Genomic DNA, 25,552 nt, shown 5'->3' on the forward strand with positions numbered 1-25,552 from the left:
TTATTAGACCTGCACTTCCTGCTCTTTTACAAATAGTTTACAGAAGATTTCCGATCAGCAGAGGCAGGATTACAGTGACAGGTAACACCTCTATACACAGCTGATATCACAGGATCCAACAATCACAATAAGAAATGACAGAGTAGACCCTGATCCCCCTCTCTTCACAATGACCGTTGAACACACTCGTCAGATGCTTCAATTGAAAAGATTGAAATGGGATCTGACCATTGCAACTAATGCACATGTGTCCCTCCCGGAAGGAATAAACTTAGTTTTCTCCTGGATGCTGCAGAATTGAGGTTGGGCACCTTTATAACGCTATTAGGGCTCACTCACACTAGTGAGTAGTCGGCGTATAACTCGGATGAGTACTGTCCAATGTTTCATCAGACAGGACTTGCTCCAATGTTGTACTATGGAGCAATGCAGACTCTAGTTTATTTTCTTTCAGAGTCGGCATGTATGCATTACCAAGCCTCACCCACTACCAGAAGAAGTAGAAGATCAGCAAGTCAGTACTTCAGGCAGGCGGCCACTGCCAACACCGATAACATCTTATCGACAGGGGTGCCGGGTGTCGGACCCCAACCGATCAGACACTGATGACCTATCCTAAGGATAGGTCATCATGAATGTAAAAAAAAAAATGTTTTCACTTTTTTTTGTGTTGTGGTATTCTCTGACGTTTACTGTACCAAATTCATTAAAATGACGCAAGCGGTTCATTAGTTTTGTGCTTTTGTCCTGTTATTAACTAACTTTTGTGACTTGACTTGCATCTTTTTCAAAATGCCACAAAAAATGGACTTTATGTTTGAGCTGCATAAAATTACTCCAGGGGAGACATGAGTGGAGTTACACAAAATGTAGTTACTTTTTAAAAAGTCGCCAAAAAAATCAGCCAAAAACATCTGGAAGTGCTACACTCCTTTCACAAAGCAGAAGAAAAACAAACAAACAAACAAACAAACAAACAAACAGGTGAGTACATATAAAATTGGGGTCAGTTTGGTAGCACATAAAAGAGTTGGTAACAAATATGCAATATACTGTATCTTTAGCAAATGAAAACTGTGTTTAGCACTTTTTTTTTCTCCGCCAGAGTGATATCACTAATGAATGTTTACCTGCCCCTAGTAAAGAACTTACCAGCCACAATCTTCATCTGTTCTCGACGCCGCTCCTGTTGTCTTCTGCTGTTGTGATCTGTCGAATCACTTCTCAATGTAAGTCTATGAGAACCAGAACAAGAATCCCATAGACTTGCATAGAGAGCGTGTGACCATAACCTTTGACTTCCTGTCAGTCAGGAGCTGTGGTCATGTAAGGAGGTTGACCGGACCATGGGCACCTGCATGCTGTGTCCGGAACTAAGAAGGCTGCATCCTCTGTTTCCGGGGAAAAGTCTGAGAGAGGCGGACCTTCCCCTGCTGAAGGAGGGAAGGAGGAGAGAGACGGAGTTTCCTGCTCACCAAGAAGAGCTGGGAAAGCGCGTGAAGCAGCAGGGGGATAAAAGGGAGAAGCGTGCCAAAAAGGGGGGTCTGGTGCCGGCACAGAGCAGTGTGGAGGACAGAGCAGAAAGCAGCGCGTAGAGCAGAGAACAGCACGCTCTGCTTCCCCCACCAGAAAGTACCGATGTGGTGACGAGCTGTATAGAAAGAGCCCCCATCGCCTGCAGAGTGGAGCCATGCCAGCAGAGCGGAGCCGTGCCAACAGAGCAGAGCTAAGCCGAGAGCTGTACCCGGCGTGATAGTGAGTACTGCACACGCTCTGGCCAATAGTGACCGTACACTTGACAGACCCCTGCATACAGGTCCACCGTTTGTGGACGACCAACTGTCAGCTCCCTGCTACCCTCCACATTAGGAAGTGACCCTAGAGAAAGCAGAGACTGTACTGTGAGTGCGACGCACAGAGAGAGAGAGGCAGATGGCTAGGACATAGCCTCGCTACCAAGGACTTATGTACACAGCGGAGTGAAGTCCCGTTCCAGCGGTTCCCCACACTAGACTCAGTACTGTGTTAGATACGTTTGAGCACGAGAAATCTTCCTGCCTCCCAGAGACATCACTGAGAAGTCATGTTATGTCCCATGAATGAGACATTTTACTGACTGTCCTGTGCATTTTACATGCTGTATTGCAGTCTCTCATATTGTTTTACTGTTGCTATGTGTTCCTTGTTTTGCATAGCTGAAATCCTCCCTTCCATGAAGTTTGTCCCTTCTGTCTCCCTGTTGCCCTCTTCTGGGTGTGATGTCACTTCCTTCTTCTTCCCCCTGTGTCTTAGTCTCCATCTTGGCTTCATTAGAAGCACATATGCTTTCAGCCTGTCTGAAGAAAGTCTTTTTTATCTGCTGCTGTTTGTATGCATTCAACAAGAATTCTTAAAGAAATCAAAGTCTCTTCTGGATTCTTCATAACATGTGTGCTGGCAGCTGAGTTAACGCTATCTGTGACTGTCGCCAGTTGTAAGTAAGGTGAAGAGATTCAGCATCTCACAGAGCCATATTTGCAGCCACAGGCCCCGGGGACAGAATAGTAAAAAAGACTTACCAGATTCATCTGTAAAGCCACCCACAGCTTCTATAAAGCTTCAGAACTTCCTGCAGAGCATCTGTGGCGCCCCCAGGAGTATGGCCGCCACAGTGGATTTGCCTTCCTCAAGGGGAGGGTAATGCCAGGCTTGGAGGCAATGATGGGTCCCTCTCGCAGTCAATCCATACATGCAACACAGTTCCACTCCAGGCCACCAGGGGGAACTCTGAACCAGGATGGAGGGGAGGGGCGCCCTATGAGGGCCAAGAGAAAGGAGTGGTCAGATAGTCTGCAGAGGGTGAAGTGTGCAGAAGGGTAGAAAGAAGCTGGAGGTTGAGCTAGGAAGGAGAGCTCCCTCAGCTGAGAGCGCACGAACTGGAGCCTGGTCTCCATGGCTGTACTGATACTAAAGGTCCTACAGCAGATACCAGAGGAGTAGGAGGCTGTAAATGCCCTACTCCCATCTAAGACTTGAGGCACAACAGCAGCTTGAATAGAGAGCCAGGACTAAAGAGGAGTCCCCGAGAGAGGCTACAGCTGTCTGCCGTGCAAGTGAGGGTCTTGGGAACATCTGACAGGAGGAACTTCAGAGTAACTAAGTACTGGAGTGCTTCACACCACAAAGCACTAGGAAGGAGACTGCACAGCCCTTTTGCTGAGAGAGAATCCTGAGCTGCTTCCAGGCTAGCCTGCTCCGTTACCATCTGTAATCAGGACCCTGGACTGCAGTTATCAAGTAAAGGTACAGAAATTGCACCCCGCTGTGTCTTGTCTGCTTCCTACCCTTACGGCACTGCTACATCACCGTGCCAACCACTGCTACACTGCCCTGGGACATTAGCCCTGCCTGTGGAGGGCTCTACCATCACTGCTGCACCACATCATCTGTCCCAGCGGAGCGGTCTGTAGCGTCGGCTAAACATCTCTCTTGCCAAACACCACAGGTGGCGTCACGAACTATTCCGTTCCATTAACTAAAAACCACCATTGATTTGGGTGCCCAGGGCCATGGACCGGGTCACTGTTGCTGTGACACATCCCCCTGACACCGGCCCGGTACCGAGTACCCCACAGCCCTGAGAGGGCGACCCACATCCGCTCTCAGCATTTAAGAGACTATACAGTTCCCCTTCTCTCTGTAAATCAGGATGGCTGAAGGAATGACTACACGGTCTCTGCCAGACCCATTGTCAGAGGAAGAGTGCATAGAACTTGATCCACCATATAGTGAGAATGCTAAACGTCCCACAAAGCCAACATGGAAAATAAGGGAGAGAATCCAGTAAACATGATCTTCTCCGTGCTACAGCAAAGCTGTGGCAAAAACTGCTGAGTCACATAGACAACCTGTCTCAGCCTGCTTCTCTCCAATGGCCACCAGAGGGAACCCTTGCACAACTGTGTTCAGATTACCAATGTTATGTAAAAATAACAGATCAGTATATCACAGTGTTAAAGACACTTAATCCATTAGTTACCTGCAAAGAGCTGCAAGCTTTCCAAAAACGTAACTCTGAGAGAGAAAGCATAGTGCACGAGATAAAAGCCAAGACAGAGGCAAGAATTGCGATAATAGCCGAGATGTCTCTTGTATTTCTGACTTGGCCAGACAGTCAAAGCGATCATCTAAGTCACGCTCCTCAAAATCTTCAACCCTCAGCGAACAGCTCGTAAAGGCACATGCAGAAGCCGAGGCCACTAAAATACAAGCTGCCTTCGCTCAAAAGTAAACTGAGATGAAAATAGAGGCCCTAGAGAAGGAACGTGAACACGCCATAGCCATGGCAAGGTTAAAGGTCCTGGAACAAGCCATCAGTGGGAGCCATAGAGACAGCATCAGTTTAAGTGATTTTGATACTGAAGACCCTCTTAAGCATACTAGAGACTATGTACAAAGCCAATACAGCGCTACCCCTGCTCCTGCAATCCTTCCTGACCGCATAGATGCTCCCCTGAGACAACAGGACACAGAGTGTTTACCCACATCCTGCACCCAAGGTCAGTGCAATACACTGCCAACCTTGCATCCTGATCCTCCTCTGTGCACCGAAATGTACTGGAAACCTGCACCTCACCAAATCTTATACACAGAAACATACATGCAGGCCAATATGCAGGCAAGTCACCACACTCTGGTCAGTCACACAATTCCAGTCCCATGTGTGGCAGAAGCTAAGCTCATTAAGTCAGTTAATGGACTGAATGCCTACGCTGCCCCATATGTACCTGCATTCCCAGGTCAAAGCACAGACTGTAGGAACAATGTTATCCAGCCAGCTTCGATCCTTCCAAAATCGGAGAATGATGATATGACTGGCCTTGCAAGGTACATGATTCGGCGTGATCTAACTAAGACTGGTCTCACATGGTTTGACGATAAACCTGAGAACTACAGAGGTTGGAAGTGCACCTTTAAAACCACAATCAGTGACCTCAGCATCACCGCCACTGAAGAGCTAGACCTGCTAATCAGGTGGCTTGGGCCACAATCCACGGATCGGGTCAAGAGACTTAAATTCGTCCACATCAGTAATCCCATTGCGGGTCTCACCGCTGCATGGAAGAGGCTAAAAAGAAGCTATGGCAGTCCTGAGGCCATAGAAAAGGCCCTGTTCAAGCGATTAGAGGATTTTCCAAAGGTGTCTAATAAGGACAGTACAAGGTTCCAAGAGCTCAGCGACCTCCTGTTAGAGCTTCAGCTGGCCAAAGCAGACCCCTACCTGTCTGGCCTCAGCTACCTGGACACTGCTCATGGGGTAGACACTGCTCACGGGGTAAACCCAATAGTTTCCAAGCTGCCGTCCAATATCCAAAATAAGTGGGCCATGCTTGTATCAAAATACAAAAGGGAAAACCAAGTCTCCTTCCCTCCATTTTCCTACTTCTGCGAGTTCATCGAAAATATTGGAGAGTGTAAGACCGATCCAAGTTTTTCCTATGGAGAACACAGCGACCCTGTTTCATCCCCTAAACACGACAGTCCACGTCTTAACTACAGGAACTGGGTCGCCCTCCCATGGCTGTGGGGTACTCGGTACCGGGCCCGATGAGCTTCAATGGGAGAAGTCACGGCAGCTTGGACCCAGCCCGTGGCCCTGGGCGCCCATTGTAAAAGGGGAATGTTCAGTGTGCTTACAGTGATGAAAGTTTATGAGTGACTCGTGGCGCCACCTGTGGTGTTCGGCAATGCAGATGTTAAACCGACGATGCAGACAGATCCTCTGGGACTGATGGTGTGGGGCAGCAATGATGTTATAGCCCTCCACAGGCAGGGCTGTAGTCCCAGGGCAGAGTAGGTAAAGTGACACGTAGATGGTGTAGTGTCAGGCGCAGGGGATGTAGCAGTTCTGGGCAGGTTGATGCAGGAATAAGTGGAGGACACCAGGGCATGTAGTTCCAAAGCTTTACTCACAGTCTGCTGTGGTACAAGGGCCCGCATCCACACCGTGTCCTCCGGGTCAGGAGCTCAGCCAACTTCCAGGCAAGATGAAGTACTCCCTTCCAACACTCCGCCAACCTATGTGCCTTTTCTGAACGTCTCCCTCTTAGCGCCTTTAGTGAAGTACTCACAGTACTGAGTTACACTGGAGTTCCTCCTGTCAGATGTTCCTATAAACTCTACTTGTACGGCAGACAGCTGTAGCCTGCTTCGGGGACTCCTTGCTACCTAGTCCCGGCTCACTCACGATGCTGTTGTGCTCCCAAGTCTTGTGTGGGAATCAAGTGGTGACAACTTCAATTCCTCCGGTGTCTGCTGCAGGACCATTAGTATCCATACAACCTCGGGGACCGGACCCCGGCCTTGCGCTTAGAACTGGGGAAGGGTTCCCCTCTAACCCTAATCCTTAGTTCTCTTCTTCTCACGTTTCGTACTAATCCTTTCCTTCTTATGGAGAGTCAGGCTTTCAATCAATTGTTCCTTTCCTGTGCCAGCGGACCCAGGTCACTGAGGTCAGCTGCAGTACTTCCTTCATCCATCCCACTCAGGGGATCTTCTCTCACAGACTGTCCTCGTCAGACTCCTGAGACCAACTGCCTCAATCCTACACTCTTCCCGCTCTTTTGGGTGCTAAATTGAACTCCACCCGCCTCCTAGCATGGTTTGTGTTCCAAGCAGGGAGCCACCAAAGGGTGCTTTGCTACACTACTATGTTGTGTGGGATGCAGGTGTTGGAGCGTGGTCAGGTGTCTCCACCTTACCTGGATGGTGGGGTACCACACCTCAGGAGGAGGTGCAGTACCTCTGTGGCGACTGAACCCTCCGGGGTGCCACATGCTCCCCCCCGTTAAACACAGCATGTCCATGGGCTGAAAAAGAAGCAAAGATGGACAAATACAGGAACATACAAAATTTTTGTAATGCTAAATAAACAGTTCTTATCTAAACGTCCCGATGTGGGAGGCACTCACCCTTGAACATTGCAAAACAATTTTAGCTAACTATCTATGTTCTAATACTGTACCTAATTCAAAAGTGCTATTGGCAGTAACTCACTACCACTTCAAGTATTATTATCAACACATTTCTTCATCATCTCTTCTTTCACATTTTCTACTTTCTACTATTATTATTATTAACCTTAAGTGACAACCGCTGATGCCGGGTTCGTCACCTGTAAATTTTAAATCTTTATTCAAATATCAAAGCATTAGTCTAACTTCTATAAAACATTCACTATTTACTTCTTCTATCAAAAAATGCTAGACATTATCAATAAGTGCAATATAGACATTGATCCAGCCAAGATGTCTTGAAATGTCCTTATTATCAATGAGGTAGTCCTTATTCTTAAAAGTCTTATGTAAAACCAAGAAAGGGCACCTAAAGAGGTGCAACTATTTACATTACAGTTTTGGATCATTCAGTGTCCATGATCTCCACAGTTCAGTAAGAAAAACGCTGGCAATAAAACTGGGCAACAAACTGGAATCAACAGGGAAACATCATGATAACAAAAATAGAAAAATAGAAAAACAGGCACAATGGTGCAGATACCCTCCTGGGTAACAGAGTTAGTTAGTTATCTTCAGTGTTGGTGGTCCCCTCCTGGGGTGCTGTAAGCTAATGGCTTTGGCTGCTTCCAGGGAAGAACTTCTGGACATCCTCTTCCTGCTTACTGGCCACAAATTGCAGGTACTCCTTTTCTCCTTGAGTGAGGTTGGCATCTACCTGTGTAGGTAGCACATCAGCTGCTGCTGGTGATATCTCTGCTGCCTGTGATTCTGCAGGAATTGTAGCTGGTACCAAGGGATGTTGTTCCTCAATTTCAGGTGGTACTGCAGTTAGCGGCACTACTATCGTGGTTTTTGGCCGGACAACTGGTGGTACCGGTGTTGGTGGGCGCTTGTAGGGTGAAGTGCGGGGGTCCTGAATCTGTGGCAAAGGGAACCCGTGATGCATATTAATACTTCCCAGCCGCTCAGACTCTTCTGCCAAGCCCACAAGATGCTGAATGGGACGTGCCTGCTCCAGTCTCACTCTTTTCAGCAGGGATTTCTTCCACTTCCCCATCTCAGTAAGCCTAGTGCTTCTGAATTGAGAGCACAGCTCATCTAATTGTCCCATCTGAAGTTCAAGCATGCTGGCCTCAGAATATGAAAACTCAAGGGGCAACCCTTTGGGAGGGGTGGCGGTCATACTTGGAGCCTCCCGGCAGCGTACGATGTTCACTGGCGCTGCCGGACTCAAGGTCAGGGACGATGGTGGGGCAGATGGCGGCTCCGGGTCCGCAGGTGTCTCTGGTGGGACCTGTGCAGCCACGTCAGGTCCAGACGGGAGCTCAACTTCTTCCTCCACTTCAGCTCCCAGGCCCTCGAACAACTCCTGGCAGGCCTCACTCAGCGGTGATGACAGCGGGGAGATGGTGATAGACACTGCCGATAGTTTTGCAGCAGGCCGCAGGCTCCACAGGGTCTGCCTGGGGGAGATCCGGTGCAGCAGTGGCGGGTACCGGTGACTGGGGTACCGCTGATGGAGGCCCCTCCTGGGCGTGCTGCCAATTCATCCTCCATAACGCCTCCTGCCTCAGTCGCAGACGGGTGGTCAGCTGGGCCATCTCATCCTCCAGCTGCTGACGGTTCATGCCGGAAGCCAGATCGGAGCCTTCAGCCATTACGCCAGGGAGATTCAGCTCAACCTCCCTTCACTCTTCAGGCCTCCTCTCTCCTTCCATCATGGCGTTCTCGCTTCCTTCTTCTTCCTGTCTGGACTCTTTTCCCACCACCGGCTCTCACTCCTCCTTCTGGGGTCGGAGTCTTCTTCCTACTCCTCCATACCAAGCCAGTATACGAACCCCTCGGGGGGGTGGGCCATGATGCGGTTGCATAGAAGTTCAGGCAGGAGAGGCCCAGGACAGTTTGCGGTCTTTTCTTAGGACCACCCATGTTGTCACCCCCTTCTTCACTGCGCCGGTGGCCATTTTTAGCATTCATTTTACAGTCTATCAAATTGGGTCTTTTGCACATTTTCAAAAGTTTTTAAGTCCAATAAATTGTAGGCACACAGAACCCGGTGGCACCGGGCTTCGTCATCCTGTTCATGACGCCAAGTTGGGTCACCCTCCCAGGGCTGTGGGGTACTCAGTACCGGGCCCGATGAGCTTCAATGGGAGATCTCACGGCAGCTTGGACCCGGCCCGTGGCCCTGGGTGCCCATTGTAAAAGGGGAATGTTCAGTGTGCTTATGGTGATGAAAGTTTATGAGTGATTCGTGACGCCACCTGTGGTGTTCGGCAATGCAGATGTTAAGCAAACGCTGCAGACAGATCCTCTGGGACTGATGGTGTGGGGCAGCAATGATGTTATAGCCCTCCACAGGCAGGGCTGTAGTCCCAGGGCAGAGTATTGACACGTAGATGGTGTAGTGTCAGGCGCAGGGGATGTAGCAATGCCGGGCAGGTTGACGCAGGAATAAGTGGAGGACACCAGGGCATGTAGTTCCAAAGCTTTATTCACAGTCTATTATGGTACCAGGGCCCGCATCCGCACCGTGTCCTCCGGGTCAGGAGCTCTGCCAACTTCCAGGCAAGATGAAGTTCTCCCTTCCAACACTCCGCCAACCTATGTGCCTTTTCTGAACGTCTCCCTCTTAGCGCCTTTAGTGAAGTACTCACAGTACTGAGTTACACTGGAGTTCCTCCTGTCAGATGTTCCTATAAACTCTACTTGTACGGCAGACAGCTGTAGCCTGCTTCGGGGACTCCTTGCTACCTAGTCCCGGCTCACTCACGATGCTGTTGTGCCCCCAAGTCTTGTGTGGGAATCAAGTGGTGACAACTTCTATTCCTCTGGTGTCTGCTGCAGGACCATTAGTATCCATACAACTTCGGGGACCGGACCCCGGCCTTGCGCTTAGAACTGGGGAAGGGTTCCCCTCTAACCCTAATCCTCAGTTCTCTTCTTCTCCTCATGTTCCGTACTAATCTTTTCCTTCTTATGGAGAGTCAGGCTTTCTATCAATTGTTCCTTTCCTGTGCCAGCGGACCCAGGTCACTGAGGTCGGCTGCAGCACTTCCTTCATCCATCCCACTCAGGGGATCTTCTCTCACAGACTGCCCTCGTCAGACTCCTGAGACCAACTGCCTCATTCCTACACTCTTCCCGCTCTTTTGGGTGCTAAACTAAACTCCACCCGCCTCCCAGCACGCTTCGTGTTCCAAGCAGGGAGCCACCAAAGGGTGCTTTGCTACACTACTATGTTGTGTGGGATGCAGGTGTTGGAGCGTGGTCAGGTGTCTCCACCTTACCTGGATGGTGGGGTACCACACCTCAGGAGGAGGTGCAGTACCTCTGTGGCGACTGAACCCTCCGGGGCGCCACAGAACCGCCGAGCTCCAATGTCTGTCAAGAAAACTGATGTTCCTCCCACACCTTCAGTATCACAAGATAAGAGCGACAAAGGTGAGAAGGTTGAGAATCCTAATTGTATGTGTCCCATTCACAAGAAACCTCACCCCTTAAAGAAGTGCATCGGCTTCAGAAAGAAACCACTCCAGGAACGCAAAGCGCTTCTGAAGAACTTTGGGATATGTTACAGATGTTGCGCTTCCACTGAACCCTTTGCTAAGGACTGCAAAATATATATTAAGTGTTTAGAGTGTGACAGTGAGGAGCATGTGCAAGCGCTCCATCCATCCCAATCTAACACTGCACAGCTTATACCATCCCCCACCACAAGGCAAGGCAGGGAGGATGCTGTTCAAACAGTGAGTTCTATCTCAATATCTTCTTCATGCACAGAAGTCTGCAGAGAAGGCCTCTGGGGCAAGTCGTGTGCGATGATATGCCTGGTGAATGTGGGGTCGACCAGAGAAAACCGCAAGGATGTATGTTGTCCTGGGCGATCAGAGCAACCGGTCACTTGCCAGGTCAGAACTCTTTGATATGTTTGACTTAAAGGGAAACTCTCAACCCTACACCCTAGGCACTTGCAGCGGTGTTACGGAGGTCTCTGGGAGAAGAGTCAATGGACTCATGGTGTCTTCTCTTGAGAACAATGTGGAGATACCCTTACCCACTCTGGTCGAATGCAACCAGATACCGTCCAACAGAGAGGAAATTCCAACTCCAGAGGCTGCACTCCATCACCCTCATCTAAAGACTTTGGCAGGCAAGATACCAGCTCTTGACAACAGCGCAAACATCCTGATCCTGCTTGGCAGAGACATTCTGCGACCTCACAAGTTACGTCAGCAAATCAACGGGCCACACAACGCTCCATTTGCTCAACGCCTTGACCTAGGCTGGGTTATCATAGGCAATGTCTGTATAGAAAAGATGAAGAGACCCATGAGGATTTCCTCATTTAAGACTCACGTCCTACTGAATGGTCGCAGCACTTACTTTCAACCATGCCCACATCATTACTGGGTGAAAGAGAAGATAAGCGACAACAAGTGGAAGAAAGAAACCTCTGACGACACGAACATATTCCTGTCCCGTAATGATGACCTCGGGTCAGCAGTGTTCAACTCTACAAGAGAACACAACCAGCTAGCACCAGCAGGGGAGAGCAAAGAATTTATAAAGATTATGGAAAAGGAATTCGCCCAAGACGATTCAAATAGCTGGGTAGCACCTTTACCTTTTTGTTCTCAAAGAACAAGGCTACCTGATAATCTGCAACAAGCTACGGCAAGGTTTTCATCCCTAAAACGCACCTTAAAGAGAAAGCCGGAGATGGAGAAACATTTTGTCGACTTCATGCAGAATATCTTTAATAGAGGTCACTAGGAACCCGCACCCGCGCTAAAAGAAGGTGAAGAATGCTGGTATCTTCCATCCTTTGGTGTCTACCATCCTCGCAAACCTGACCAAATTAGAGTGGTGTTTGACTCCAGTGCTCAGTATGAAGGCATATCCCTAAATAGCCTGCTCCTCACTGGGTCTAATCTAAACAACAGCCTTATAGGAGTACTGATTCGCTTCAGACAAGAACCTGTTGCAGTAATGGCCGACATTCAACAAATGTTTCATTGCTTTACCGTGAGAGAAGATAGCAGAAACTACCTCAGATTCCTATGGCACAAAGACAACGACATCCGCAACAAGGTCATAGACTACAGGATGAAGGTGCACGTCTTCGGGAACAGCCCCTTGCCTGCAGTGGCCATCTATGGACTAAGACGGACAGCACAGGAAGATGAGAGAGAGTATGGGTCTGATGCTCGTCTATTTGTGGAAAGAAACTTCTACGTAGATGATGGGCTTAAGTCTCTTCCCACAAGTAAAGAGACTATCGATCTGCTCTCTAGGACTCAGGAAATGCTGTCAACAGCGAACCTTAGACTCCACAAAATCATCTCCAACAGTGAAAAGGTAATGAAAGCTTTTCCATCTGAGGATCACACTGCTGGTGTAAGGGATCTTGTTCTGGGTTCAGACGTTCCTCCCACGCAACGCAGCTTCGGTCTGCTTTGGGATATTAAGCAGGACTCATTCACTTTCCAGGTGTCAGCTTGTGATAAACCTTTCACTAAAGGAGGAGTCCTATCTGTTGTGAATAGCATCTATGATCCTCTTGGGTTTATTGCACCCATCACCATTCAAGGCAAGATACTGTTGAGACAGTTGACCGCCGAGAGTACGGATTGGGACACTCCGCTACCATCCCAGAAACAACAAAGGTGGGAGGCATGGAAGAAGTCTCTGAAGGTCTTAGAGCATTTCCAAGTCCCACGTTGTTATTCTCCAGGCACCCTTTCAGCCACCATCAGAAGATAAGTCCACATTTTCTCCAACGCTTCTATAGAGGCTATAGCTGCCGTAGCCTACCTGAAGACTTTAGAAGAAGGTAGCAAGGTGCATTGTGGATTCATCCTCGGTAAGGCAAAACTAACCCTGATACCTGCTCACTCTGTTCCAAGACTCGAGCTTTGTGCCGCCATTCTGGCAGTGGAGTTAGCTGAAGTTATTGTTAGGAACGGCGGAACACACTAAATAAAAATAATAATAAAGTGCATTCGCCGCTCGGGGTGCACCGTACAGTAGGTGATATAACCGCTGCTAAGTGGTGGCAGGAGCAATATGACAGAAATACGCACAGGGTTTAACTCCACCCAGGTGCGCAGAGCAATCTCAGTTCATTCACAGAGTTGCCAAATAAGTACAAGCACAAAAGACTGAGCTTGTTGAGGTCACAGTACTCAGGAAAAACGCACACACGATATCAGGTCACAGGAGTAGCCCAAGACGGCAGCACTACGTCCGTCTAGACCTACCGTGTGCGGAGCGCGCAACTGCGGACGCAAAGGGGCTGCTACTGCAGCGCGGCGTGGACACTGCTGCTAAACGACAAGGCTAAGGCGCAAGCGCAATGTCGGACACTAGCAGCTGTGGATGTTGCAGCATAGGAGCGCTGGCGCTGATTCTAACTCAGTCCCTAACCACATACGTAATATCAGAGGGAAGGGGTTTTTTAATGAGTCATTCATCAGAATCATACATCCGTCCTCATACACAGAGGAGCAAGTAAGTCTATACTAGCGCATGGCGGAACGGCCAAGCGCACCTTTTATAGCAGCCGGGACCTTCCGCAAGCTTCCAGATCTCTGAGATGGACCAATGAGATCTGGAGCGGGACCTGAGCACATGACTCCCGATCTCCAATGGGAGATCGTCCCATGAGCATGCTCAGTAGGAGGACAGAAGGATTTAGCCTCAGGAGAGATTTGCTGCAAGGCAATCTCCTCTGCAGTAGATAAACAGCAGGAGACTGCAGAATGTGAGGGTCTGGATCCCTGCGGGGTAAACACAGAAATCCGACACCTAACATTACCCCCCCTCCTAGGGCCCCCTCCTCCCTGAACCTTCTGATCTACCAATTTGTGCCCATCAGAGATATAGGCCTCAGACTCGTCCAAAGGCAAGTCTGATGTCCCGGTAGGTGACAGGGAGACCCGGGACAAATGGAAAGCATCAGGGGTGGCAAGATCGCCAGTTTTGAGAAGGGACCCGTGGGAGACAACGGGAGCAGAAGTTAAAGTGGAATGCCACCATGTGTCGGCAGGCGTTTCCACCCTTCGTTTAAGGAGGCTATTCCGAGCACAAAAGGCACAGGCCTGAATATATTTTTTAACATCCCGAGCCCTGTGCGGCCACCAGTAAGACCCTGCCAGGAGTTTTGTGGTCTGCATATAGCCACAGTGACCATCCCTCCTGGACGCGTGTGCCCACGTGAGAACCTTCGGCAAAAGGCGAGGAGTAACAAGGGTCTTGCCCAGCGGCACAGAATTTGGCCGTTGCGGGGCACTGTTGTTCTGAGAAACAGCGTGTTGACAAATATAACCACAAATGGTGTCTTGAGTCAGACGCGCATGGAGAATGGTGCTAGACAACTCCATGGGCTCTGGGGGTGGAACCTCTGGAACGGGTAGTTCCAGAGGCTCAAAAAATTGGGAGCTGAGGTAACCTTCCGTTTGGATTGAGCACGCTCCATACCGTGCTCCGAAAAATGGAGGTCAATGCGGGTGGAAATGGCAATCAGCTCTTCCAAACTTGCAGGAACCTCTCTGGTAGAGAAAGCATCTTTAACATGCTCCGCCAAACCTCTCCAAAACACAGGGATGAGGGTTTTATCGGACCACTCCAGCTCGGGAGCCAGTGTCCGAAAACGGACGGCATACTGACTAACCGAGAGAGAACCCTGAGTCAAAGCAAGAAGCTGAAGAGAGGTGTCGTGCGTGACCCGTGGACCGAGGAAGACCTGCTTAATAGCTGTTAGAAACTGAGCAGCAGTCCGAACCTCTGGGTCACCATGCTCCCATAATGGAGGAGTCCACTCCAACGCCTTGCCCAACAGAAGGGAAACAATAAACCCCACCTTGGCCCGCTCCATAGGGAATCGCGCAGCCAGTAGCTCCAGCTGAATGAAGCACTGGCTGATGAAACCCCTGCAGGAGGCACCATCGCCAGAAAATTTATCGAGCAACGGGAGGCGGGTAAATGTCGGCACGAGGGAGGACGTGGACATATGGGAAATCGCGTCTGTGATTGCCTTTACAGCAGCTTCGGTGGATTGTGCAGCTGAGAGAGCCCTCTCAAGAGTGGCCAAGCGGCCCTCAAGCTGCTGAATACATTGTAACAGTTGCTGCTATTCTGCCATACTAGCCAGACCCTGGCACTAGTATAATGTTAGGAACGGCGGAATGCACTAAATAAAAATAATAATAAAGTGCGTTCGCCGCTCGGGGTCCACCGTGCAGTAGGTGATATAACCGCTGCTAAGTGGTGGCAGGAACAATATGGCGGAAATGCGCACAGGGTTAAACTTCACCCAGGTGCGCAGAGCAATCTCAGTTAATTCACAGAGTTGCCAAATAAGTACAAACACAAAAGACACAGGACACAGGAATAGCCCAAGACGGTGGCACTACGTCCATCTAGACCTACCATGTGTGGAGCATTGCAACTGCGGACGCAAAGGGGCTGCTACTGCAGCGCGGCGTGGACACTGCCGCTAAACGACAAGGCTAAGGCGCAAGTGCAATGTCGGACACTAGCAGCTGTGGATGTTGCAGCAGAGGAGCGCTAGCGCTGATTCTAACTCAGTCCCTAACCACACGTAATATCAGAGGGAAGGGGTTTTTTAATGAGTCATTCACCAGAATCATACATCCGTCCTCATACACACAGCAGCAAGTAAATCTATACTAGCGCATGGCGGAACAGCCATGCACGCCTTTTATAGCAGCCGGGACCTGCCGCAAGCTTCTAGATCTCTGAGATGGACCAATGAGATCTGGAGCGGGCCCTGAGCACATGACTCCCGATCTCCAATGGGAGATCGTCCCATGAGCATGCTCAGTAGGACAGAAGGACTTAGCCTCAGGAGAGATTTGCTGCAAGGCAATCTCCTCTGCAGTAGACAAACAGCAGGAGACTGCAGAATGTGAGGGTCTGGATCTCTGCGGGGTAAACGCAGAAATCCGACTCCTAACAGTTATAAAGGATGAAATGGACATTGCTATTGATTCATTTACCTTCTACACAGACAGTAAAGTGGTACTTGGTTACATCTATAACCAAACAAAACAATTTTATGTCTATGTCAGCAATAGAGTAGAGCATATTAGAAGCTTTTCTACCCCTGACCAGTGGTACTACGTTCCTACTGACATGAATCCAGCTGACCGAGGGACAAGACTCACAGCCGCATCTAAACTCAATGACAACATATGGGTGTCACCTCCGAGGCTCCTGTACAAGGATTCCAGTTCAAGGGACTTCAACAACATTTTCTAGCTGGTGGAACCAGAGTCTGACAAAGAGATCAGACCAATCCTTTCTACCCACTACGCTTCTGTGATGCCAAAATTGAAACTGAGGTCTCTCCGCTTTGAGTGCTTCTCAAGATGGTCAGAAGACATCACATGAAAGTCGTTGTTTATGGACACAGCTCACGGCGGGGAGCCTACCGCCATATACTCCTCCAGCTGCGTTGGAACATTCTAACATTTAAACCTTCTCCAGCGGATTATTGGGTTGGTGGAAGTGTTTGCACGTTGCGGCTTCCCCAATCTGAAGATGGGTTTACGTTTGGACTCGGACTATTCCGCTGTTGAGGACTTCATGCCTCCAACTGAAGATTGGACCATGCCAATTGGACTACAACTGTTGTTGTTATTTACTTGCATGCTTGTTTTACCTTTGTTTTTCAGGTCTACAGTGACATCTCCAGAGGACATCATAAAATTTATGAAATCTATAGATTTCAGATGGGGAGTGTTATGTCCCATGAATGAGACATTTTACAGACTGTCCTGTGCTTTTTACATGCTGTATTGCAGTCTCTCATATTGTTTACTGTTGTGAGTTCATTTTCCCCTTCACCATTGAGGTCTGATGAACTCCCTCTTCTGGTGAAGGAAGGTAGTGAGGCTGATTACCAAGCACCTGAGCAGGATGATGATGACTGGGTGACTGGAATTGCTGACTGGATATAAGGCAGCCGAAGCCCTTCTGCCTTGCTGGTGATATCTCTGAGGGATTCTAGAAGACCAGTCTGATTCCTGCTCCTCAAAAGCTAAGTTTTCTGCTCTGCTTTTTGCATTTGTGTTTTGGTTTTGTTTTGCCTTGTTTTTCTGGATTTCTGCCATTCCCTGCTGGGGTGAGCTGAATTCCTTTTTGCTCTGTCTTCAGAAAATACCTGAGTACTGATGTAGTCTTTTTGAAGCCTAGCGTCTTCAGGGCTTTTTTCCCTATCAGTCTGTTGGCTCTTGTTTTGATAGGGTTTTGGCGGATTGCAGACAGCAGCTTTTCTATCCTTTCCTATTTAGTAAGCTTGGGCCCCATCATTTGCTCAGCCTATCTTTCTATCTGTGTGTGTTTTTTTCATCTTGCTTCACCGTCATTATATGTTGGGGGCTGCCTATTGCTTTGGGGTCTGCTCTGGGGCAGTTTAGATTTCCCTTTCTGTCTTTAGGCTATTTAGTTCTCCGGCTGTGATCGAGGGGTCTAGGGCATCGTAGGAACCCCCCACGGCTACTGCCAGTTGTTGTTGATAGGTTCAGAGGTCTGCAATCCGATAGCTGCCAACTTCTCTGGTTTTCTGGACTTAGCTAGTATTTCTGTTTTTGCCTCCTACGGTGACTCATTCATAACAGAATCACCAGCCATACCGCAGATCCTAGGGTACTCAATAGCAGGAAAGAATTGTAAAAAAAAAGAAAAAAAAAGGTGTATATTCTTTCCTCTATATCTCTGAGGCCGTAGGGGGAATTTTTTTCTCTCAATGGAGATAAAGCAATTGTCTGATCGTGTGGAGCAGCTCGCTGCGTAAGTGCAGGGAATTTCCGCCTACCTTGCTCATTCACATGCTGCTGAACCAAAGATCCCTACTCCTGATGTGTTTTTTGGGGATCGGTCTAAATTTTTGAATTTCAAAAATAATTGTAAATTATTTTTTGCCTTGAAGCCTAATTCGTCAGGGAGCTCCACGCAGCAGGTTAAAATTGTTATCTCTTTGCTGCGTGGCGATCCCCAGGATTGGGTGTTTTCTTTGAAACCAGATGATCCTATTCTGACTAATGTGAATGCATTTTTTCAAGCCTTGGGGTTGTTGTATGACGAACCTAATGCTATTGATCAGGCTGAAAAGACCCTGTTGGCATTGAGCCAGGGTCTAGATTCTGCAGAATTGTACTGTCAAAAATTCCGAAAGTGGGCGGTCCTTACTACCTGGAATGATAATGCCTTGGCAGCTCTCTTTCGGAAGGGTTTGTCAGAAGCTGTAAAAGATACTATGGTGGGATTTCCTGTTGCCTCTGGTCTTGACAATTCTATGTCATCAGCCATTCAGGTTGATCGGCGTTTACGTGAACGCAGCACTGCACGAGAGGTGTTGCCACCTGTTGAACAAGTGTCTGAACCTATGCAATGTGATAGAGTGTCACGTCCGCCATGTCTGCCATGTCTGTTTGTCTCAAGAACTCCTGGAGCGATGTGCATGCGCATGTTTTGTCTGCTGTCCTGCATGTTCGCTAGAGCTGTGTGCAGACTCACCTCATGTCTGAGCTGCAGGATCCCTGCGTTTCTGCTCTGCCTTCTGTGATCTTCTCGTCATGTCTGGAGTCCTTGATCATGTGATGTTTCTTAAGATCCTGCACTGTCTGGTTCTGCAATCATCTCGTCATGTCTAGAATCCCGGATCATGTGTTCTTCCTAGGATCCTGCACTGGTTGGTTCGGTGATCATCTCGTCATGTCTGAAACCCTGATCATGTGACGTTTCCTAAGATCCTGCACTGTCTGGTTCTGCTATCATCTCGTCATGTCTAGAATCCCGGAAGTTCTCCCCTGGTCCTGACCTGGAGGAGGAGGTGCTATGCCCTATATCAGGCCGCCTCTTCCTATGCTCAGGGCCTGATTATTGTGTTGCTTCCCTGCAAGGCTCTGGGTCTGTGGGGTTGCTCCCTCTATTCTGTGCCCTTGCACTTTGCTCTGTAGTGCGTCTCTGCACACGCTCCGTGCTCGTATTCCGTCTCTTGTCTTGTGTTGTCTCTCGTGCCATGTTTGTCTTTGCCTTGCTTTGCCTTGTAGTCCTTCTGCTGTTCTTTGTCTTAGTCTGTTTTGCTATGTCTCGCCTTAGCTTTGCTTTGACTTGTAGTCCTTCCTGTGTTCTCTGCCTCGCCTGTTTTGCCATGTCTTGCTTTTGCTATGCTTTGACTTGTAGTCCTCCCTGTGTTCTCTGCCTTGCTATTCCTTGCTTTGTGTTCCTCCCTATGGTCTCAGTCTTTGCTTGCTCTGCCTCGCTCTCTCCTATGGTGCTCTGTAGTGCTCCCTGGCACACGCACCATTTCTCCTCTCCTTAGTGCTCGTTTCTTTGTCTAGTCCCAAGGTCTTCCCTTGGCCCGGCTCTGGGCTTCTGCCTACGCTCCGCTGCTAGACTCTGTCCTCGCTCTGACCTGGCTCTGTTTCTGCTTGTGTTCCTTGCCTTGTTCCCTGCCTTGTCCTTGCATTGAACCCCGGCGTGGGTTCCCCTTGGCCGTCTCCTGTGCCGTGGTAAGTGCCACGTGTTTGTGTACAGCCGTGTGTCCTGGCCAGTGTGGCGTGCCCCCTGCGTGGCTCCTAGCACGCACCCTGCCCTGAACCTGGCGTGGCTCCTAGCACGAAGGTTCCTTTGCCCCCTCCTGTGCCTTAGTCGTGCCTCGTGCTGGCGTTACAGCCGTGTGCATTGGCCAGTGAGGTGTGCGTCCCTGCGTGGCTCCTAGCGCGCAGCCCTGCTCTGAACCCTGGCGTGTCTCTACACGCACTCTGTCTTGTACCTTGGCGTGTCTCTACACGCACTCTGTCTTGTACCTTGTGCCTTGGCGTGTCTCTACACGCACTCTGTCTTGTGCCTTGGCGTGTCTCTACACGCACTCTGTCTTGTACCTTGGCGTGTCTCTACACGCACTCTGTCTTGTACCTTGGCGTGTCTCTACACGCACTCTGTCTTGTACCTTGAACCTTGGCGTGTCTCTACACGCACTCTGTCTTATACCTTGTACCTTGGCGTGTCTCTACACGCACTGTCTTATTCTATGCTTTGGCGTGGCTACACACGCACCCTGTCTCGTTTGCGAACCTTGGCGTGTCCCCTACACACGCACCTCGCTTTGAACCCTGGCGTGTCCCCTACACACGCACCTTGCCTTGCACCTAGTCTTGAACCCTGGTGTGTCCCCTACACACGCACCTCGCTTTGAACCCTGGCGTGTCCCCTACACACGCACCTAGCCTCGGACCTTGGCGTGTTCCCTAAACACGCACCCTGCTTGGATATCTGTCGTGCCTCCTTGCCCGAACCCTGGTTTGCCTGCCGGATGCCCGGAACCTGCCGACCGTTGCCAAAGGTCCGGAACCAGATGACTACGGCCTGATGTCCGGAGCTGACGTCCGCAGCCTGATCCCTGGACCCTGTCGGTTTGCCAGCAGTCCGGAGTCCGATGCCATTATGCCATTACCTGTGCCTAGGCGTGCCATCTGGCACGTACCATGTTATGGACCTTGGCGTGCCCACGCGCGCACCTTGCACGTTTTGCTTGTTTTCTCTGTATGTGATCTTGTGTTATTCTAATGAAGATACCTTGCACCTACGTCTAGTCTCGTCTTGCTTCCTGCTCGTCCTTGTCGTCAGACACTCGTCTAGTGTCCCCTGAGCCGGCCGTCTGGTCCCAGCAGTCGTGGTGGCTCACCCCCTTGGTCTTGCCCCTGACACTCCCTGTATAGGGGGTGGATTCTCACAAGGTCAGCTCGCCCTCGGTGGGTGGGTGCCACGACCCAGAGGGTCCACTCAAAAAATGGGCTCAGCAGGAGCTGAGTCCGTCACAGTTAATCAGGCCATGGACTCCGCTGGTACCTCGGCTACCCGTCTGATGACCCGTCTGTTATAGAATCTGATCTGCTCTGTCTCCTGGACTTTCCTGAATATGGCGGTACCCCGGCCACTCTTCTGATGTAAATCAGACCTGGCCCTTGACCTCTGGACTCATTTGGAAATGATGGCAGCCAGAGTAAGAAGACTTGCTTGTCTAACCGCAGTCCTCCCCACTGGATCTTCATGTCTCGTTAGCGGCTCCTGTGTCTTGACCGGTGCAGGTGTCCGTTTCAGATGTCGGATCAACATTGTTGGAGTGGTTTGTACTAAACTCTGGTTTCTGCCGAAGAAAATTTTTTTTTTTTTTCTTCTTTCCAGCCCCGGTGAGAGGGGCCTTAAAGAGGGGGGTACTGTCACGTCCGCCATGTCTGCCATGTCTGTTTGTCTCAAGAACTCCTGGAGCGATGTGCATGCGCATGTTTTGTCTGCTGTCCTGCATGTTCGCTAGAGCTGTGTGCAGACTCACCTCATGTCTGAGCTGCAGGATCCCTGCGTTTCTGCTCTGCCTTCTGTGATCTTCTCGTCATGTCTGGAGTCCTTGATCATGTGATGTTTCTTAAGATCCTGCACTGTCTGGTTCTGCAATCATCTCGTCATGTCTAGAATCCCGGATCATGTGTTCTTCCTAGGATCCTGCACTGGTTGGTTCGGTGATCATCTCGTCATGTCTGAAACCCTGATCATGTGACGTTTCCTAAGATCCTGCACTGTCTGGTTCTGCTATCATCTCGTCATGTCTAGAATCCCGGAAGTTCTCCCCTGGTCCTGACCTGGAGGAGGAGGTGCTATGCCCTATATCAGGCCGCCTCTTCCTATGCTCAGGGCCTGATTATTGTGTTGCTTCCCTGCAAGGCTCTGGGTCTGTGGGGTTGCTCCCTCTATTCTGTGCCCTTGCACTTTGCTCTGTAGTGCGTCTCTGCACACGCTCCGTGCTCGTATTCCGTCTCTTGTCTTGTGTTGTCTCTCGTGCCATGTTTGTCTTTGCCTTGCTTTGCCTTGTAGTCCTTCTGCTGTTCTTTGTCTTAGTCTGTTTTGCTATGTCTCGCCTTAGCTTTGCTTTGACTTGTAGTCCTTCCTGTGTTCTCTGCCTCGCCTGTTTTGCCATGTCTTGCTTTTGCTATGCTTTGACTTGTAGTCCTCCCTGTGTTCTCTGCCTTGCTATTCCTTGCTTTGTGTTCCTCCCTATGGTCTCAGTCTTTGCTTGCTCTGCCTCGCTCTCTCCTATGGTGCTCTGTAGTGCTCCCTGGCACACGCACCATTTCTCCTCTCCTTAGTGCTCGTTTCTTTGTCTAGTCCCAAGGTCTTCCCTTGGCCCGGCTCTGGGCTTCTGCCTACGCTCCGCTGCTAGACTCTGTCCTCGCTCTGACCTGGCTCTGTTTCTGCTTGTGTTCCTTGCCTTGTTCCCTGCCTTGTCCTTGCATTGAACCCCGGCGTGGGTTCCCCTTGGCCGTCTCCTGTGCCGTGGTAAGTGCCACGTGTTTGTGTACAGCCGTGTGTACTGGCCAGTGTGGCGTGCCCCCTGCGTGGCTCCTAGCACGCACCCTGCCCTGAACCTGGCGTGGCTCCTAGCACGAAGGTTCCTTTGCCCCCTCCTGTGCCTTAGTCGTGCCTCGTGCTGGCGTTACAGCCGTGTGCATTGGCCAGTGAGGTGTGCGTCCCTGCGTGGCTCCTAGCGCGCAGCCCTGCTCTGAACCCTGGCGTGTCTCTACACGCACTCTGTCTTGTACCTTGGCGTGTCTCTACACGCACTCTATCTTGTACCTTGTGCCTTGGCGTGTCTCTACACGCACTCTGTCTTGTGCCTTGGCGTGTCTCTACACGCACTCTGTCTTGTACCTTGGTGTGTCTCTACACGCACTCTGTCTTGTACCTTGGCGTGTCTCTACACGCACTCTGTCTTGTACCTTGAACCTTGGCGTGTCTCTACACGCACTCTGTCTTATACCTTGTACCTTGGCGTGTCTCTACACGCACTGTCTTATTCTATGCTTTGGCGTGGCTACACACGCACCCTGTCTCGTTTGCGAACCTTGGCGTGTCCCCTACACACGCACCTCGCTTTGAACCCTGGCGTGTCCCCTACACACGCACCTTGCCTTGCACCTAGTCTTGAACCCTGGTGTGTCCCCTACACACGCACCTCGCTTTGAACCCTGGCGTGTCCCCTACACACGCACCTAGCCTCGGACCTTGGCGTGTTCCCTAAACACGCACCCTGCTTGGATATCTGTCGTGCCTCCTTGCCTTAACCCTGGTTTGCCTGCCGGATGCCCGGAACCTGCCGACCGTTGCCAGAGGTCCGGAACCAGATGACTACGGCCTGATGTCCGGAGCTGACGTCCGCAGCCTGATCCCTGGACCCTGTCGGTTTGCCAGCAGTCCGGAGTCCGATGCCATTATGCCATTACCTGTGCCTAGGCGTGCCATCTGGCACGTACCATGTTATGGACCTTGGCGTGCCCACGCGCGCACCTTGCACGTTTTGCTTGTTTTCTCTGTATGTGATCTTGTGTTATTCTAATGAAGATACCTTGCACCTACGTCTAGTCTCGTCTTGCTTCCTGCTCGTCCTTGTCGTCAGACACTCGTCTAGTGTCCCCTGAGCCGGCCGTCTGGTCCCAGCAGTCGTGGTGGCTCACCCCCTTGGTCTTGCCCCTGACACTCCCTGTATAGGGGGTGGATTCTCACAAGGTCAGCTCGCCCTCGGTGGGTGGGTGCCACGACCCAGAGGGTCCACTCAAAAAATGGGCTCAGCAGGAGCTGAGTCCGTCACAAAGAGTTTTGTCCAGGGAGCAACGTCAGGAGTTCAGAAGGCGTAATAAGCTGTGTTTTTTGTGTGGAGATGCCTCGCATATTATTTCTGTCTGTCCTAAATGAGAAAAACGTTTTGCACACACGTTTTCTGTGGGTGGTGTTCAACCTAAGTTTCTTCTGGCAATTACTCTGATCTGCTCCCTGTCCACATTTTCCGCCAAGGCTTTTGTGGATTCGGGAGCAGTCCTGAACCTAATGGACTTGGATTTTGCTAAACGTTGTGGATTTCCGATGACACCTCTGCAGACGCCTATCCCGTTGAGGGGGATTGATGATACTCCTTTGGCGAAAAATAAACCTCAGTTTTGGACCCAGGTGGTAATGCGGGTCGCCCCAGACCATCAAAAAATTGTAGATTTTTGGTGTTGCATAATTTGCATGATACCATTGTTCTGAGGTTTCCCTGGTTGCAAATTCATAATCCAGTTTTGGATTGGAAATCTGTGTCTGTGGTGAGTTGGGGTTGTCAGTGTGCCCTTAGTGAGGCTCAGGTTTTTTCCACATCTCCTCAGTCGCATGATGTTCCTGACTATTTGGCGGACTTTTATGATGTATTTAGTGAGAATGAGTCTGCGTCTTTGTCTCCTCATAGGAGTTATGACTGTGCAATGGAACTGAGCCCGGGGTGTAAATTTCCCAAGGGTCGGCTCTTCAATTTATCTGTACCCGAGCACGAGGCTATGCGATCCTATATTAAGGAGGCGTTGGAGAAGGGTCATATTAGACCATCCTCTTCACCCTTAGGTGCCGGTTTTTTTTTTGTGGCCAAAAAGGATGGTTCATTAAGGCCTTGTACTGATTATCGTGCCCTAAACAAAATTACTATTAAATATCAGTATCCATTACCCCTGATTTCGGATCTATTCTCCAGAGTTAAAGGTGCTTGCTGGTTTACCAAGCTTGACCTCAGGGGGGCGTATAATCCTATCCGCATTAAGCATGGGGATGAATGGAAGACGGCGTTTAATACTCCGGAGGGACATTTTGAGTACCTGGTGATGCCTTTTGGGCTCACTAATGCCCCTTCTGTCTTCCAGTGCTTCATGAACGACATTTTCCGAGACTTTGTGGATAAATTTTTGATTATCTATCTGGATGATATTTTGATCTTCTCCAAGGATTGGGATTCTCATGTGGAACATGTTTGGACTGTGTTCCGGATCTTGAGGGAGAATTCCTTGTATGTCAAAGGATCGAAATGCCTTTTTGGGGTACAGAGGATTTCATTTTTGGGATTTATTTTGTCTCCGTCAACTATTGAAATGGACCCGGCCAAGGTACAGGCCATTTATGATTGGGTTCAGCCCACTTCTTTGAAGGCCCTCCAGAAGTTTTTGGGTTTTGCTAATTTTTATCGGAAATTTATAGCAAAATTTTCTAGTATTGCCAAGCCATTGACTGATCTGACTAAGAAGGGTGCTGATGTGTTGAATTGGTCTCTGGAGGCTGTTTCTTCCTTTCAGGAGCTGAAGCGAAGATTCACTTCTGCCCCGGTTTTGCGGCAATCTGATGTCTCACTCCCGTTCCATGTAGAGGTGGATGCTTCTGGGATTGGTGCAGGAGCTGTTTTGTCCCAAAAGGATCCTGTAACATCTAAAATGAATCCCTGTGCTTTCTTTTCCCAAAAGTTCTCTCCATCTGAACGTAACTATGATGTGGGGAATCGGGAACTGTTAGCCATGAAATGGGCATTTGAGGAGTGGAGACATTGGTTGGAGGGAGCTAAACATCAAGTCGTGGTCCTCACTGACCACAAAAATTTGATTTACCTGGAGTCGGCCAAACGCTTGAACCCTAGACAGGCTAGGTGGGCCTTGTTTTTTACACGTTTTGATTTTGTGGTC

The sequence above is a fragment of the Dendrobates tinctorius genome, unplaced genomic scaffold (genome assembly GCF_039654945.1).
Source record: "Dendrobates tinctorius isolate UK_male_01 unplaced genomic scaffold, ASM3965494v1 ptg000056l, whole genome shotgun sequence".
NCBI lineage: Eukaryota > Metazoa > Chordata > Amphibia > Anura > Dendrobatidae > Dendrobates > Dendrobates tinctorius.